The 10,295-nt window shown below is 40.4% G+C and overlaps 1 long non-coding RNA gene across 4 annotated transcripts; it reads right to left on the reverse strand.

Moving 5' to 3' along the window:
• Positions 1-4,669: 4,669 nt before the first annotated feature.
• On the reverse strand, positions 4,670-9,830 carry LOC128623661 (uncharacterized). Of its 4 annotated transcripts, none has more exons than XR_008388624.1 (6): positions 9,592-9,830; positions 7,714-7,893; positions 6,595-7,045; positions 6,372-6,467; positions 5,785-6,184; positions 4,670-5,589 (listed from the first exon to the last, which is right to left on the reverse strand). It is a non-coding gene; the product is annotated as an uncharacterized LOC128623661 (long non-coding RNA). The 4 variants fall into 4 exon arrangements; XR_008388625.1 differs by having other exon boundaries at positions 7,295-7,893; XR_008388623.1 differs by having other exon boundaries at positions 6,595-7,893.
• Between the last annotated feature and the right edge of the window lie 465 nt (positions 9,831-10,295).

Consider the following 10,295-nt stretch of genomic DNA (forward strand, 5'->3'; position numbering starts at 1 on the left):
GCTGTCAGCAGTGTCTCAGTCTGAATAAAGTGCTTCCATACTCATCTGTGTTTGAGAAGAAGGTAATTTAAAAAGCATAGTCCATTTGACAAACCACTTCCAACACAGAACAGTCATATACCATATACTGCAAATACAACAGATACATCATACAAACCTCGCGCGCTAAGATCATACGCCTTTCTACAATAAGTTCTGGCTGTGTACCGCTATACTACAGGAAGCCTCATCATTAGTAAATACCACTGACCTACAGTACTATAGCAAATATCTTCCAGTGTATATTGGTAATACATGAGTGCCAGTGAACAAGTTATTGTTGTTCGTGACACAAGAGGCACGTGGGGAAGTGAAATTCTTTTTTTGGAAGGCATTTTAAAAATGAAAGCAGAACTGAAAAAGTTGATTGGTACTTTGTACATGCTGTATACTGATGAGAGTAGTAGACTGTGTAACATCTACAAAACGTCTATAAAATTGCTGACACTACAAATGATAAAGAGTGAACTGTTTTCTGCTGCAGGAACTTCCTGTAGCGCTGACTGCTATCTCTGGTGTAAAGTGCACACCTGAGCTGCTCGCTCAGCCAGTAATCAAAGGGAAGGTAATGAGCGATTCTGTTTATTTTCTCAGGGTTTTACAAGACTGTGGTATGTAACTGACGGGAAGTTTTGTTTAGATGACGCCTGCAGAAATTATACATTAATCAGAGAAGTAGTACAAAAAGTGGAGGCTTTTACATGTTTCCTTTGAAATTATGACTATCAAACAAATCATATTTTTTATACTACGATTTTTATAAGGAACTGACTACATAAGTGAGTAAAGTGGTTATTAAATATCATGTCTGACAGTGAAATTAAAGGAGTCATGTCATGATTTTTAATGTTTTCCTTTTGTTTTGGAGTGTAATGTATCTTTTTGTGCATGTATAAGATCTGCAAAGTCGCAAAGCTCATAGTCTCCCCGAAAAGGATTTATTTGATCTAACAGAGAACACTGCCCCAGACCCGCCCCGTTCAAAGTGTGGATATTACTTCCACAAATGTCTACATCACTACGTTAACTATTAGCATAATCCCGCCCAAAGGCAGGTGCGAAGAAAGAGGGCGAGGCTTCGGTGAATTCAGGCACCATGTCATGGAGACGCTGTGTTTCGGTGCGAAACATAACCCATTTGTTTGGCCTTTCGAAAACTGACAAAATTAGGAATCAGTGATTACAATGTATTTATAACGCTACACACACAGGCTACTCCTGAAAAATTCCCACTTTGCACAGACAATCTTGCATTTCTGAATCAGAACCTGTCCGTACGTTTGCTTATATTATGAAGTATCTGCTATTCAAGTTGTAGGTTCAGTTGTAGACCTCTGCTAATGTGCTAGCTAAAGTTTGCTAAGTTGCCTCAGTTTTGTAAGTGTTTGTTTGTATGTTGGTGGTCTGACAGAGACGTTGATTGTAGCTACTGTTGTGATTGTATCTTGAAATGGTTTATATCAGGGGTCACCAACACGGTGCACGCGGGCACCAGGCCGCCCCCAAGGACCACATGAGTCGCCCGCAGGCCTGTTCTAAAAATAACACAACTCACCAGTGAGCTGCGTCTAAAATTTGATATGCGTTTCTAATTAAATTTAATTATTTATTTTTTATACTGTCAAACCTTTATTCCCATATTGAAGTTGAAAAGGTGTAGTTCAAAGGTCAGTTCGTGGAGAGTAAGCTAGCGGACGCAGCGAAGACGGGTGGGCTGAATGCGGTTTCTTGCCCCAAAAACATGGCCGAAAAAAGAAAGAAAACTTATCATTTTCACAGTGACTGGGAGGAAGAGTTCTTTTTTACTACTGTGAAAGAAACCTGCGTGTGTTTAATTTGCGGGGCGACTGTGGCAACGGCAAAGCGGCACAATGTGGAGAGACACTTCACTATGTGTCACAAAAGCTAAACACCCAAAAAGCAACCGAAGCCTTGTTTAGAGCTACACATTTTCTGATAAAGAAGAAGAAGGCATTTTCAGACGGAGAAGTTTTCAAAGAAGCAATGATGATAATTGCTAACACTGTACTTAAAGACGAGAGAAATGGAACCGATCTAATCTCCACTCTCTCCGATGTCCAACTGGGGGCATCTACGATGGCTAGACGAGTGTCGGCTATGTCCGGTAACTGTCCGGTGAAATCAAAGAGTTCATGCAGTCCAAAGGCGAAGACATCTCGCTGCTAGAGGACACAGAGTGGACACTCGACCTTACATTTTTAACGGACATTACTGGGAAACTAAACCACTTGAACTGCGTGCTGCAAGGCAAGGGTAAGGCTGTTGTTGATATGATAAGTGCTTTAAATCCATTTAAAGCCAAGATGAACATTTTCTCTGTGTATATACAGAGAAAAAAGGTGCTTTCCCTCTGTGCAGTCGGTGCTGAAAGACAATGCTTCTGCATCTGAGACAGTTGACAAAGTTGCAGAAAAGTACTGTCAAGTCATAAACAGACTTGGGCACGAGTTTGAGAATAGGTTTTGTGACCTTGATCAACTTGAGTCATGTGTGTCATTCATTTCCAATCCTTTCATGAACATGGACATAACATGCATTGCTGAGCAACTAAGTGCAACGTTCAACTTGGATGCTGAACAGGTGGAGCTTGAAATCGTAACATTGCAAAATGACCTCCAACTCAAAGTCTACCAGGCTACACCAAACTTTTGGTGCCTTGTTGACAGAGAAAAGTACAGTGGGGTATGCACAGCAGCTATGAAGGTTGCCAGCCTGTTTGGTTCAACCTATCTCTGTGAATCAGTGTTTTCTAACATGAACTTCATCAACAACAAACACAGAACACGCCTCACTGATGCACATCTGCAAGACTCACTCAGAGTTGCAGTGTCAAGTTACACACCAGATTACAATACACTGGTAAACAGCATGCAATGCCAGTCTTTCCACTAACAAAGAAACAGATACCAGATGTTGTCAGTGGCAACATGGCAGTGCCATGGCAAAGTTGACTTAAAATATTGAAAAATTGTGTTCAATTCAAAAGCGTGTCCATGAAATGAAACAGATATAATTTTGTTAGAAATGCCGCAGATTTGGTCATTAGTTCAAAATGTGATAGGATAGCAGTGCTGGTGAGGGGAGAACATACATAATATCATCCTGCCATTACTTCCATTTCCCCCTAGGTGCTGGCATTGTCCATGCAAATGACTGGGCTTTATTCTCAAAATATCTTTAGAGGTCAAGCGTTATATGTGTAGGATTCTCATGTTAATTTGGATCTGCAGGATATTGGTCTTTGATTGAACACTACTTTATTTCTAGAACAGCAACCATGTTTTCTGCTAATAATAATGACCCATGATAAGCTTACAGAACTCAGAGAAAAAGAAATCCTCTAACTACCTGCAACAACTTGAGGAAAACGCCAAAAAGTAAGTGGAGTGTGTGTGTGTGTGTGTGTGTGTGTGTTTTAAAGAAAATGTTTTTAACTTTGTCCTAATGTTTCAGGGCCAAATACTGTAGTTTGGGTCCTCTGGGAGCAGTTTTCATTTTTCTCTGTAATGAATAAAGTATGTAATGAAAGAAACCCAGAGCAAACGTGCCCGGAGAGTAGAGGAATGGTGGAGTTAGAAAAGTCCTCAAATTCCCCCTTTTTTGTTGCATTTGTTCACTCCCATGTTACACAATTTCTGTCTGCTCACGGTTAAATATTACTATAAATTACTATAAATTATTATAAATGGCATGCCTGCTACATATTTTAGTAAAGTCAACGGAAAACTACATTTCACATAATCCTTTTTTTTAGAGTGAGTTGTAATTTGTTTTCAGTGGAGTAGTCTAAGCCACCTGCGTGAAGTTGCCCCCCCTCCCACCAACGCAAAACATCAGCAAAATAGTCTCAATCGTTTGTGCTGGTTTGTGCCGTAAAAATTTTTGTTTGTGCTGCTTCGGTTCAGGAAATATTAAAAGAATATTCAAAGGTCATTCTGGGGTCACCCAGCCCCCCCACATGCTCCAAATTAACCCGAAATAGTCTCAATCGTTTGTGCTGGTTTGTGCCATAAAAAGTTTCGTTTGTGCTGCTTCCGTTTATAAAATATTAGGCACTGACTTATAGGCGCAAATCTCCTCGGTGTGAGCACACTTTTAGAGTCGAATTACCGAAGACTTTTTCAAGAGAAATCATATCATCATTTGTTCAATAAACAATTCTCTTTACTTCATTCACTGGTCTCTCATGATTGAACTTTTCATTTATTTACAAGGAGAATCATCTTTTACACTTCACTCCCACCACTAGGTGTGACACTTCTGTTCACGGTGTTCTTGTGGAAATTAGTGTTGTTAATATAGGAAAAGTCGACACAGTTACCAAATCAAAATTCTGGCCAGTGTAAGTACAATTTTTTAACACTGTCAGTTAGAATATTATTAGTTAACTTTAATCATAATGGTACAACATTCAAAGAGCTAAGATTGTCAATGTTTCTTGAACAGAAAACTCATTGTTAATACTAGTATGGCTAATGGAGATATGAAATGCTAATTACAGCTGCACATGGTACCCATGTTAGTTTTTTGAATACGTTGTGCATCTAAGGGTCCACATTACCATATTGGTCCTAATATAAGATATAATATCCTTATATATTATTACTATATTTTCCTTGTATTCTGGCAAATACAGTAATACATGAAAACAAGTTTACAGTGTATGACATTTTTTGCATCAGGATTATTTCAGTGGGTAATTATGTTTTGTTTATGCCAGATGCCCAAGAAAGCAGCGGTCGACAGGGATTCCATTTTCACAGTCCTCTGTTCATCAAAAGAGGCCATCGTCCAAAATGGCAACATAGCTACTCCTAATCAGAGCATCTGGACAGAGCTTAGTGAGCAGCTAGAAAACAAGGTCACTGCAAAGGCTCTATACACGTTTGTTAAATTGAACAGACACAACATCTGGACTGCTTTAGGGTTTATTTATAAAAGTGATCATCAAACAAGTGGCAGTAGTGATGACACTGATTTTGAGCCAGGTCCCTTTCCCCAAGACCAAAAGATTGCTGGACTTTTGATCTTCAAGTTCCATTTCAGAATTGGATTGAATTCATGCCCGAAACAGTTAAATATAAAAACAAGTTCTCTAAAACACAAAAAAGGGAATACACAAGTTTGAAGCCTGGCATCTGGACACATGTGATAAATCATCACATTCGGGAAGAAGCGAGAAGCCCCTGCACATTTGTCTTTAAAAAGGCCAAGGTCTATCCATCAGTAACAGAGAAATTCCTAGAAATCAGAGGCATTTGTAAGGAATGTCATGGCCACATTCACATAAAATGTGACAGAGAGCCTGAAATGAACAGCCCAATGGTGCTCAATTGTTGAATTAAAAACACCGATGACTCCCTCCACACTGGATGTTCGAAGCGTCCGATATATGGTAACTTGTGTGTGCAGATAGCCAAAGAACTGTGTGAGGGTAGAATGGAACCCCATGTATGGAGGGCATCAGAGGCAACAAAACTGATGGATTTTGGAGATCCTGAGCCAAGCCATCTTCCTAATTTGGCCACCCTGCGCAAAGCAAAGCAAGAGAGAAATGACTTAGAATTAGGTGACAAGGATCCTATTTCGTCACTGCAGATGTTAAAATATAGTGCACCTCACAGTGGTAGCATTAAAGACATTGGACTGGACAAGTTCTTCTGTCACTACTGGAGTCAAACACAAATGTTTATGTACAAGTCATTATCAAATAAGTCTACTAACCCCACTGTGAGTTTTGATGCAACGGGCTCAGTGGTGAGGAAACTACACAGACCAAATGGCATGTCTGGCCTTATCTTCTTATATCAGGTGTTCTGGCAGGGGATGAGAGTTCAAGTGTCCCAGTGGTGCAAATGCTGTCAGAGGGACACGATGTTAATGCAATAACACATTGGCTGACAGAATGGATACGTGCAGGTGCACCAATTCCAAAAGAGGTTGTGAGTGACTTTTCTCTGGCTTTGCTTGGAGCTCTGGTCAAGGCTTTTACTCCTCATCCTGATCTGAAGACCTACATCAATGAGTGTTGTGGTGTCTTACTCGGTAAAGTGTCAGCAAAAGTGCCACCTTGTTTTGTTCGGGTTGATGTTGCACACTGCATCAAGATGATCTGCCAGTGGGACTGCTTGTAGAAAAAAATCAAATCGTATTAAAGATTTCTTTGTGAGGTCAATGGCACAGCTTCTCAAGTCACAATCCATGGACAATGCAAGAGAGCTACTACACAGTATTACTGTTGTGGCTCTCAGCGAAGCAGAGGGCAATGATAGCTCTGGAGCCCCCCTTATATCAGAAAGATAAAGAAATACCTGAAAGCCCAAATTGCAGAAGAGTGTGTAATCATTCCAGATGTAGAGGGTGAGGACCTGGACGAAGTGCATCCATTTGACCAAACACAGACAGACCTACAGCAGTGGGTGACAGACATATGTGAGGAGAGCAGGTCACTTGCCATGGTTAATGGTGATCATGATAATATGCACTTCCTCCCTGAGATTATTCCCAATATAATCTGGCTTGCAAGTTACTTACCACTCTGGACAGGGGTAATGATCCTTCACTTCTGAAGCACCAACATCACCGCAAGTTCAGCCAATGTTGAAGCAGAGTTCAAAAACATCAAACGTGGGCTCTTCAAGCATGAAAACTTGCCTATTCGGGTGGATCGATTCATTGCCCGACATTTGTCCTTTGTTGAGGGCAATGTGTGAATTTTTTTTGCAAAACAAAAAGGTGAAGAAGATGCAGTTGTTTTAACAGTGATCATCACAAGAGCAAAATCCACTGCCCACCACAACTTGCAGTGTAGACAGAAAAGCAGAAATGGATGATTCCTGTTCTGGGAAGTCTGACACTGTCACAAACATCCATCTAACAGATGAAGACGCAGTTGAAAACTGGAGAGGCCTAGCTTTTCCACCCAAAAAGAGGAAAAGGAAGTCATACCTCTCTCCTTGTCTTGAATGGCTCCATGCAGATCCATCTGTGAGGGGGAAAAGAGTGAAAGTGGAACTATTGAAAAATGGAAATAATCAACAGCCTGTTAAACTCAGGAAATCAAGACTCTCTGTGCTGAACACGTGTGCATTTGATGCTTTTTGTCAACGCTTATGCTGTGCTTTCTGCGATAGTGTAACTTTTGGAAATATTGTTTGCAGTGAGGACTCAAACAACCTCCTCCAGCTAGTGAAAACAATCAGCACAAAGGGTCTGAATGCACAGGTCTACATACAGAGGGCAGAGCTGCTGAGTGGAATATTTAAAGCTGTCCGATTGAAGTCTGGTGCTCTCCAAATCGATGCACAGTGCCACATCTCCACCATCATTGAAAAGTCAATGACACAACGCGCATGTGTTTCCTTCACACAACAGTGCTCCTCACAGTATTGCAGTCTCAGCACAGAAGTCACAAGGAAAATTCCATTTGCTTGTACTTCTGTTGCTGTACTGCAGGCTTCTGGCATGGCACATCTTCAGACCGCGGTGGAAGAAGGCCTTAACCTTCCAGAGTCCCCCTGCCTCAGGCCAATCCAAAGTCCGTCACAGTGTCCCTCTGCATTCAAGACAGACTCTACCTCAGGAAAAGTGCTCTGTGCAGGGAAAGTTTCTCACAGTTACAGTCTGGGAGAACTTCTGTGGATTGACACTGACCTGGGAAGCACCTCCACAGAATTTTCTTTGTGTGAATTTCCCTCCAATCTGATGCTCCAAGAAGAGAGATTTACTTTAAGGGCAGTCATTGCTTTCAGAGGAGGCTTAACCCAGGATGCTCTTGGACATTATGCGGCCTACTGCAGGAGGTCTCCATGTGTCTGGGAGATGTATGATGACCTGAGAAGTGGAGTGACAGGAATGTCAGAAAAAAACTAAATATGCCCACATGCTGTGTTATACACAAAAGACTGAATGCATTGTTTAAATTTAAATACTTTCACAAATTCAAGTATTTTTGTTCTAAGTGTTTTTAAGTTGAAGTTTTTAAAGGTCCATTATTTGCATCAAATGATGTTTGATAGTTCACAGTAATTAAATTTCACAAGTAAAATCATTTTGGCTTAAATCTTAATTTATTGAGTCATTTAAGTCATTAAATTTCCACACACACACACACACACACATACATATACATACATATATATATATATATATATATATATATATATATATATATATATATACACACATACACACACACACACACTTGGCCTATGTATGTATAAACACAGCTACAGCAAACAGATTATGGTGTGTGTATTTATTTATGACAATGTTAATATTACGACTGTTATTCTCATAACAATATATACAGAAACAAGTAAAAACACTTATCTTGGAGTTCGTGTTACATTTCACACATCATGTGATCCCTGTGTCTCTTAAGAGTTGAAAACGCACAGTGGATAGGTAACAGTTACGTGAATGCGACTATTTAATGTGATTTGTCGTTTGGATTTTACCTTGTTACTTCAACTGTATTGTTAAAATAAAAAAAGACAGTCGGCACAAACGATTGAGACTATTTCGGGTTAATTTGGAGCATGTGTGGGGCTGGTGACGTCATCTCATAGAACTTAATGCCTAATATATTATAAACGGAAGCAGCACAAACGATTGAGACGATTTTGAATGAACTTGGAGCATGGGGGTGACCCCAGAATGACCTATAAATATTCTTTTAATACCTCCAAATCCGAAGCAGCACAAACGAAGCACAAACAAGCCTATTTGGAGTGAACTCGGAGCATGTGTGGGGCTGGTGACGTCACCGCACCATAATTAAATGCCTAATATTTTAAAAACGAAAGCAGCACAAACGAAACTTTTATCAGCACAAAGCAGCACAAACGATTGAGACTATTTCGGGTTAATTTGGAACATGGGGGGCTAGGTGACCCCAGAATGACCTTTGGATATTCTTTTAATATCTCCTGAACCGAAGCAGCACAAACCAGCACAAACGATTGAGACTATTTTGCTGACGTTTTGTGTTGGGGAGCAACTTCACGCAGGTGTCTAAGCCAATACGTTTCCTGGTTAATTACACTCGTAGCCAATCAGAGATCACCTCTGTTGGGGAGTGGAGAAAAGGGAGGAGCGGTGAAGTGGACTTGGAGGGAATGACACGCGGGAGCAGAGCGGGAAAAGAAAATGGAGTTTTAACGGTGAGGTGATGTTTGTAGATTAAAGTACTGCTACAGTAGTGGCGCAAATATCATTTTGTTCAGCGAAGAGTCGTGTGCAATTAGCAGTTCGGTAACTTTGTGAACCGTAGGTTTAAGTGAAGTGCAGCTAGGTTATCTGCGTTTGTTGTCTTGCATTAGCTTGAAAAGGTCTAAGTATAAACTGTAACCCGTGGACGTTTACGCTAATGTCGTCGTGAGAGGCGGACAGCTGTAACCGCTAGCCGCAGTTTTCACTGTGGAAATGAAGGGACAAGGACTGTGGAGAACTGTGCTAAGTAGCGCGGTAACTACGCCTGTGTAAGAAGGGACTCTACCGCCGAACCTGCATCGCTGAATCGACTCTTACCTGCTGGACCCTCTGCAGCGGATTCATTCACTTAGTTCGTTTCCAAGTCAGATAATTCTTAATAATTGAACTATTGTACAGTTTTTTGCTGTCATTGACTTGAAAAATTGTAAAAAAATAAAAATAAAAAAAATTAACAGTTTAAAGTGTGTAAAGATTAAAAGGCTAAAATCTACGTTAAAATATAAAAATGTTGCTACCATATTCAAGTTGGTTGCTAAACTAACCCAGGTGGTTGCTAGGTTGTTGCTAGGTGGTTACTAGCATATTCAACGTGGTTGCTAGAGTGTTGCTAGGAGATTGTTGTGCTAACCCAGTTGGTTGCTAGGGGGTTGCTCTCATATTCCAGTTGGTTGCTAGGTTGTTGCTAGGTCATTGCTATGCTAACCAAGTTGGTTGCTATGGTGTTTCTAGGAGGTTTCAATATGATCCCAGGCAGTTATTAGGTTGTAGTTTGTTGATTGCTAAGGAAACTCAGCCGGTTGCTGGGGTGTTAATTGTTTGCTATCATAATCCAGCCTTTTGCTAGGGTTTTTTTTTCGGTGGAGCAATGTGGTTTTAATTGTATTCAGTATATCTGAACTAAATATATATTTAAAAAAAAATATATTCAGGATTCAAAATTTTAAATGTATCCCTATTCCATTCTTTCCCAAAAGCACAAATGCCTAATCCCATACAGGATCTACATTTGTGCTGAGTTT

This window comes from Ictalurus furcatus, chromosome 19, assembly GCF_023375685.1.
Source record: "Ictalurus furcatus strain D&B chromosome 19, Billie_1.0, whole genome shotgun sequence".
Taxonomy (NCBI): domain Eukaryota; kingdom Metazoa; phylum Chordata; class Actinopteri; order Siluriformes; family Ictaluridae; genus Ictalurus; species Ictalurus furcatus.